Genomic DNA, 7,508 nt, shown 5'->3' on the forward strand with positions numbered 1-7,508 from the left:
GTTAAGCTATTTTTCATTATATTGAGGAATCATTGAAACACACTTTCTATAGACTAACAAAACATTTTTTTGTAGAAAAATAAATACCTTATATTTTGATTTCAATTAACACACACTTAATAAAAAACGATTCAGAATAATGCCCGTACTTGTATATTTAGCTAATCAAATTCTAATAAATGTAAACATTTAATAAATATATTATGTGGAAGCGCTGTTGTTACTTAGTCCAAAGTTTCTGAAACTAAATAGTTTTCTTTACTAGTAGGTCTTGCAAATACAAAAACTTATTTATTTAAAAAGTTTTAAGAATTTCCTTTTTTAAATTTTAAAAATTTTAGAAATGTTTTTTCAACGTGTCTCAAGTTATAATTTTTGAAATTTACACGTCGTTGGGAGTAGACGTGTTTTCGGTGAGCGCGCATAGTGACCACACATTGGCAAGAAAGTAAATAAGTGCAAAGTAAGTTTTGATGGCGAAATTTTTTTTTAATTTATTTATTTTATTTTGTGTAATTGACATTGCACTTAAAATTAATAATTAAAAACTGCCGGCAAAAACAAGTTTGACCTTGCAGACTGGAATGGATCGCTACATTCAAATAAAGCGGAAAGCTAAGTTGGGCAATATGGTCATGATTTACCGTGTTGCCTCCAAACAACTTGAGGCGGAGAACACAAGCAGAGAGAAGAGATTTGCAATTCTGGAGGACCAGTCCTATGTTCTGCCCGATACAGCCACTGAATCGGAGAAGAAAAGGCCAAAATCCAGCTCCAATTTGTATACGAGAGAAAACTTCCAACTCCTTCGTGAATTCTATATTGGAACCTTTAGGAATGATAACTTCCACTTTGTTCTCTTATCAAAAGGTCATATTCATGAGACTAGTCCAAGTCAAACACGAAGATATGTTTAGAATTCTGACTAAATACCTAGATGACAACAAAATTAACTACTACACTTATCACCTTAAAAGCAGCAAAGGCCAACAAGTAGTAACTAAGGGCATTAAAGCAGACGTACAACCAACAGAAGTAGCACATGTACTAAGGGAGAACGGATTTGAAGTAAAGCGACGCCCTTATCCCTTAATCAAGGTGGAACTGCTACCAGCGCTTAAAGCTTTGAAAAAGAATGAAATGCTTCCCATCTACAAGCTCCCGTACTACCTTCAGTGCAGAGCCTTTGTTGAGGAGCCGCATAAACGCAATGGCCCGGTATAATGCACAAATTGCTCGATTCGCCCCATATGAGTAGCTTGTGGCGAGTTCCATGGCACTGATGACTGCAACTTAAACAAAAAATAAACAAAAAACCAAAAGTGTGGAAACTGTGGAGGTAACCACACCGCAAACTTTACAGGTTGTCCGATTTACAAGGAGCTGAGAAGCCGGATCCAACACAAAGTGTCTACATCTCGGTTCCAGACTGCACCATTGATACAGCTGCGAAAAAAATAATAGCACCACTTACTCGAGCAATGTTTGGATAGTCACTCTACCTATATTTTTAGCACTGTCAAAACATGCCAATACCTTTTTGGAATCAAAATGCAACAAAGTATCAGAAAGTGAAAACAAAAATTTTATTTCTTTTTTGGTTTTTAAAATATTTAAAAAAACTTTACTAAAACTTGAAAAACTTAACGAAAAAAATAATAGCACCACTTTTCAAAAATGGGTTTAAAATTATAGAAACTTCCAATATTCATGAGATAACAATATTAAACTGTTAAATCTATGCTTATATTCTTCATTTAATACTTTGTGGTGTATCCTTTATTGGAAATAACATCTGCGCAGCGTCTTGGCATGGGGTCAACTACGTTCTTGCATCGCTTTATGGAAATTTGAGTCCAGGACTCCTTAATTACTCCCCAAAGGGATCCGATGGATGTTGGTTTTGATGCAGCGACTGCCTTCTTGACGTCCGACCATAGATTCTCTGTTGGATTAAGGTCTGGAGACTTCGGAGGCCACTACATATCGTTCACAGAGTTGTCCCCAAACCTTTTCTTTGCCTTCTTGCTGTTATGTTTGGCGTCATTATCTTGTTGGAAGACCGACACGAGCGGCATTTCATACTCTGCGAAAGGTAGCATAATGGTATCCATGATATCCACGTATACGTGCTGATCCATGATGGCCTTGATCCAATGTATCGGGCCTACTCCGTAATAGGAAAAGCGGGCCCATACCATCACACTACGCCCTACATGCCTTATGGTCCTTGTGGTGTACTGGGGCTTAAATTCCGAGTTCTTTGGACGTCTGAAATACGATCTGGATCCTTTTCCACCAAACATAACCACCTTGCTCTCATTTGACCATAAAATATTCCTCCACTGTTCGGGTGACCAATTTGCATGATCCTTTGCAAATTTCAATCGCTTAGATACATTTCTGGGACTTAAAAGTGGTGCCTTTCTCGGGCTGCAGGCTTTTAGGTTATGTTGTCTGAGATATGTACGCACAGTTTGCTCCGTCGCATTTATTTTAAGCTCCTTTTTAAGCTCAGTAGCAGACTTGAAAGGTTCCTTCTTGCTTTGACGAATCAATCGATTGACATGAAGGGGGGTCATAGATCGCTTTCGTTCTCGTGTTTCAGGTTTTTCCTTATAGTTTAGAGCGTTCTTTATCATTTTATTTGAACACCCGACCAATCGACCAACTTCCCTGTACGATTTTCCATCCTTTATCAACTTTTGGATGATATCACGCTTTTCCTCAGTGCAATGCTTTCCACGTCCCATTTCAATGGTATTGTCAAACTTTTTATGTTCAAAATATTGAAATAATAGACAAATCTAATTGACACGTACTTTGAATTAGACTATTCGCCAAATTTGTATGGTATTTGCTAATAAATGTGTTAGTGGCGCTATGTTTTTTTTCGCCATTTTTTGGGCTTTTTTAATAAAATACTTAAAAATAAATATATAGGCAGGACTTCTAAGTATGGTAACACATTTTTTGGTTAGAAGGAATACTAAAGAGTACAAAAAAATTTTTGTGTTGAAAAAAACAAACACTGAAAACAATTTTAATTTACCCAGAAGAAAATGTATTGAAGTGGTGCTATTATATTTTTCGCCACTGTACCTTCGAAACCTACCCTAACGTCTTCTTTTCACCTGCAGGGATATCTTCATTGTGTTGTTCAAACGTTTAGAAATTCAACCTTACCGGGACTACATTCCATGATGAAATATCACCTGCAGCCACCTACCAACCTATTGAGCAGACAGGTACCAAAATGGAAGTATTGATACGTAACCTGCAACAAAGTAGGCAAGAGCTCATGAAATTTATAGAGACGACCATGCAAGGTCTGATGGGAAATCAAGATATTTTGATTCAGATGCTTCAAAACACCTTATCAAAATAATCAATGGCTTACCTGCGTGTAGCTTTGTGGAATGCTAACGGGGTTTAACGGCACAAACTTAGGCTACACCAGCGGCCAGAAACCGAAGACAATCCTTGGAAAATCATTTCAAATAGAACAAACTGGGTCAAATTTAAAAAGTTCGTAAGCTTGCACTTTGAGCTATACCCACGGCTAAACAACGTAGTAGACATAAACAGCTTTACCAACACACTCGAGTCGGTTTTGGTCTCAGCGGCTCAAGTCTCAACACCCCAAAGAAGAAACTCAACCTAATGCTACACAAATGCAGAAATCGGGAGGCTGGTCCATGAAAAGTGCTAATCAAGAAGAGAGTGGCTGTTACTTAGATCGCCATTCGCAAAGATAAAGTTAAAAGAAGTCACACAACTGCTCACCGAGGCATTGAGACAAGAGGACAGAACCAAGCATAGGGCAAACAAACGGTACTCTTGACAAGCAACATGTTTTTTTTTTCGTCTCTTGCATTTCTCGTCACTTGCATTTTCAATTTGGAAAAGTGAATTTCAGTTCCTCGTGTTTTATTAAATTTTGTTGCTTTTTGCCAACAACTATTAATTAATATTTTCACAGGTGAGGAAAGTGTAGTTAGTGTATGTGATTAAAAAACACATATGAAAAATGTTTTTAAAGGGCTAAGGGAGTTCGAGCTTGTAAAAACATCGGTATGGGGGTCTGAAATAATTAACTTAAAGCCGAAAAATCAAATTGTAGCCTTAGTTTGATCGTCTGTGGTTGTTTATTTTGTAATTAATAACATATTTTCTTAACAAATGTAAGCAAGATTTACAAAAAGTTTTTTTTATGAATGTAGGGCTTTATTGGAAACATGAAAACTTTTAAATTACTTTAGAGTTCGAAGAATTAATTTTCCTTATTTCCTTCTTACTCGTTCTTTAATTATTAGTTTTTTTCGTTCTTTTAGGATGTCCTTGATGTACCAATTTCTCAAATTGTAAAGAAGTCCGTTTCACCTTCAAAGGCAACCCTTTGCCACTCTTTGTAATAATTTATTTATTTATATAAAGCTAGCTTAAAGTTAAAACTATAGGCTAACTTAATTAAGAGCTATAGCAGCTAAGGCCTTCAACTCAACTCTTTGTAATAATTATAACACCTTTTATCATCTAATTTGTTCCTCAAATTCTATCCCTGTATTGAAAACTAAAATTTTAACTCATTTGCTTTAGTCTAAGTTTCTCTTTGATTTGTCCCGCCTTTATTTGTTTTATGAACTATCCTCGCGAACCATATGCGTCCGAAATGAAAAATGGGCCCCGCGCGTAACAAGCACGTGCTTGGTGTCGTTGGGCCACTTGTTTCAACGTTCAACAATATATATACATTATATATTGATATGTCTGTCAAAATATAGCTCTGACTGTAAAATAAAAAAATTGGCTTGAATGGGTGGATACAAGTCGAGATATACGAAGAAATTAAAACAAGAGAAAACTATATAGTCGACGGCCTCGACTATCAGATAGCCTTTTCTCTGCTTTTTTAAATATCACACCTAGCCTATAGCGCCACCTAACGCCACCTAGCGGCACCTAGAGCCACCTAGCCTATACCGTCACCTAGCCTACAGCGCCAACTAGCTTATAGTATATAGATTCTTGAGCTTCTTGAGTAGGGTGCCACTCCCACTCTAACGCGCACAAACGCCCATAACAATAAAACCCGTTAAGCACCAAAATTTCTTAAAATTTTGGAAAATTTTAAATAAGAATTTGTTTTGACTATCAATGTCCAACTGCATTCCAAAAATTGTTTAATTCGGCCCATTCATTAAAAAGTTAAAAGCAACTAAAGTATGAAATCTTGCGAAGAGAGTCTTTGCTACTTATTAATCTCTATCTCCCTCCCGCCCAGTACACTTAGCTGAGTAACGGGTATCTTACAGTCGATGGCATTAACTATAGCGTTCTCTCTTGTGTTGTCTTCTGTCGTTGCTGTGTATCGCAGCTGTGGTGCTGGCGCATGATCGACCTTTCAAGAATTGGCAGCGGTGTACCAGAAACTTCCAGCACTCGTCACATTTAACAGCTTCTGGCAGCAATTCTTCCAGGCTGCTCTTACTTAAACCGGATTCCCTCTTTACTTTGGCAGTTAAGTTTTTTATATCAATTTCCATTTTTGGGCGCTCCAGTCAAGGGGAAGTGCATTTTTTTCCTTGGTCATGTTGAACTGTTGTGGTCAACAGTGGCAGCCTAGAGAGGGGAAACACAACGGTTCAAATAGGACACTGACACTACCACGGCCCACCTCGGCGTTGTGTTTATTAGCGAAGACGAAAAACAAACTCAGCACGTGGTCGTTTGGGTAAAGCAGCGGCTTGTGTGTGTCTGTGATGTAAGTTTACTTCCCAAACGAAAATTCCGGAACGCATTCCGAAAAAACAGTTCTAGGTCGCCATTTTGTTCTGGCTCCTACAGTTTTGATGCTAGAATAAAAACTTTAACTGAAATGTATTGTTCTTATCAATACCTATCGATTGACCAAAAAAAAAGGTTGTTACGCCCACTCTAAAGCCCACAAACCGCCCTAGCCTGTGGCGCCCACAATTTTCATTTAATTTATGTTTTCTGTTCACATGTGTAACTCCTGAATAAATATTAGCACTTCTAGCTTAAAATAAATTTAAATTAGTTATAATAATAATATGTGACGCATCTTCGATGCTATATTTTCTTCCACCACTGTAAAAGAACCAAGCACAGGCCAAACAAAAGGTACCCTTTGACAACCAACCGAAAAATAGGGACATGGGAAAATGTGTGCAGTTCTTTTTCGGCCCTTGGATTTCTCGTCACTTGCATTTTCAATTTGGAAAAGTATATTTAAGTTCCTCGTGCTTCATAAAATGTTGTTGCTTTTTGCCAACAACTTCTAACTAATATTTCCATAGGTAAGGGAAGTGTAGTTAGTGTAAATTAAGAAAATTGAAAATTAAAACAATTGAGTGAAAAGGTAAATGTGATTAAAAGCACATATTAAAAATGTTTGCAACGGGATGATTTTTAAAGAGCTGAGGGGGAGTTCGAGATTTTAAAAACATCGGGGTTTAAAATAATAAACTTAAAGCCAAAAAATCGAATTGTAGCCTTAGTTTGTTCGTCTGTGCCTGTTTACCTTGAAATTAATAACATATTTTCTTAAAAAATGAATGTAGGGCTTTATTGGACAATATGATAACTTTTAAATTACCCAAGAATTTAAACAGTTAATATTCCTTATTTATTTCTTACTCGTTCTTCAATTATTAATTTATTTCGTTCTTTTAGGATGTGCTCGATGTACCAATTTCTCAAATTGTAAAGACGTCCGTTTCACCTTCAAAGGCAAGTGTCCGGAAACAAAATCAAGTGCAAAGTAAAAAGAAACGGAGAAAAATGGAGTCATCGGATGATGAAAACAGTGAGGCGGAGAATGCATGAGATAAATATTATAAATTGGCTTACTTAATATATGAAGTATAAAAAAAGTCTAATGTAAACTCCAATAATATTACATGTACTTTAAAAAACATGTTAAATATCTTTACTGCAAGCATAAACTTATTGTTTATGAGAAAAAATAAATATGTTAGTCTGTAATTACTTCAGTTAAGCTTTTTTTCATTATATTGAGGAATCATTGAAACACACTTTCTATAGACTAACAAAACATTTTTTTGTAGAAAAATAAATACCTTATATTTTGATTTCAATTAACACACACTTAATAAAAAACGATTCAGAATAATGCCCGTACTTGTATATTTAGCTAATCAAATTCTAATAAATGTAAACATTTAATAAATATATTATGTGGAAGCGCTGTTGTTACTTAGTCCAAAGTTTCTGAAACTAAATAGTTTTCTTTACTAGTAGGTCTTGCAAATACAAAAACTTATTTATTTAAAAAGTTTTAAGAATTTCCTTTTAAATTTTAAAAATTTTAGAAATGTTTTTTCAACGTGTCTCAAGTTATAATTTTTGAAATTTACACGTCGTTGGGAGTAGACGTGTTTTCGGTGAGCGCGCATAGTGACCACACATTGGCAAGAAAGTAAGTAAGTGCAAAGTAAGTTTTGATGGCGAAATTTTTTTTAAAT

At 35.9% G+C, this 7,508-nt stretch overlaps 1 long non-coding RNA gene across 4 annotated transcripts; it reads left to right on the top strand.

The window, feature by feature from the left end:
• The first annotated feature begins 3,846 nt into the window (after positions 1-3,846).
• Positions 3,847-7,217, top strand: LOC139355043 (uncharacterized). 4 transcript variants are annotated; one of them, XR_011605806.1, is made up of 2 exons: positions 3,847-3,982; positions 6,697-7,217. It is a non-coding gene; the product is annotated as an uncharacterized lncRNA (long non-coding RNA). The 4 variants fall into 4 exon arrangements; XR_011605805.1 differs by lacking the exon at positions 3,847-3,982 and adding an exon at positions 5,383-5,520; XR_011605807.1 differs by lacking the exon at positions 3,847-3,982 and adding an exon at positions 5,617-5,764.
• The last annotated feature ends 291 nt before the right edge of the window (positions 7,218-7,508 follow it).

Source organism: Drosophila suzukii, unplaced genomic scaffold (assembly GCF_043229965.1).
Source record: "Drosophila suzukii unplaced genomic scaffold, CBGP_Dsuzu_IsoJpt1.0 scf_7, whole genome shotgun sequence".
NCBI lineage: Eukaryota > Metazoa > Arthropoda > Insecta > Diptera > Drosophilidae > Drosophila > Drosophila suzukii.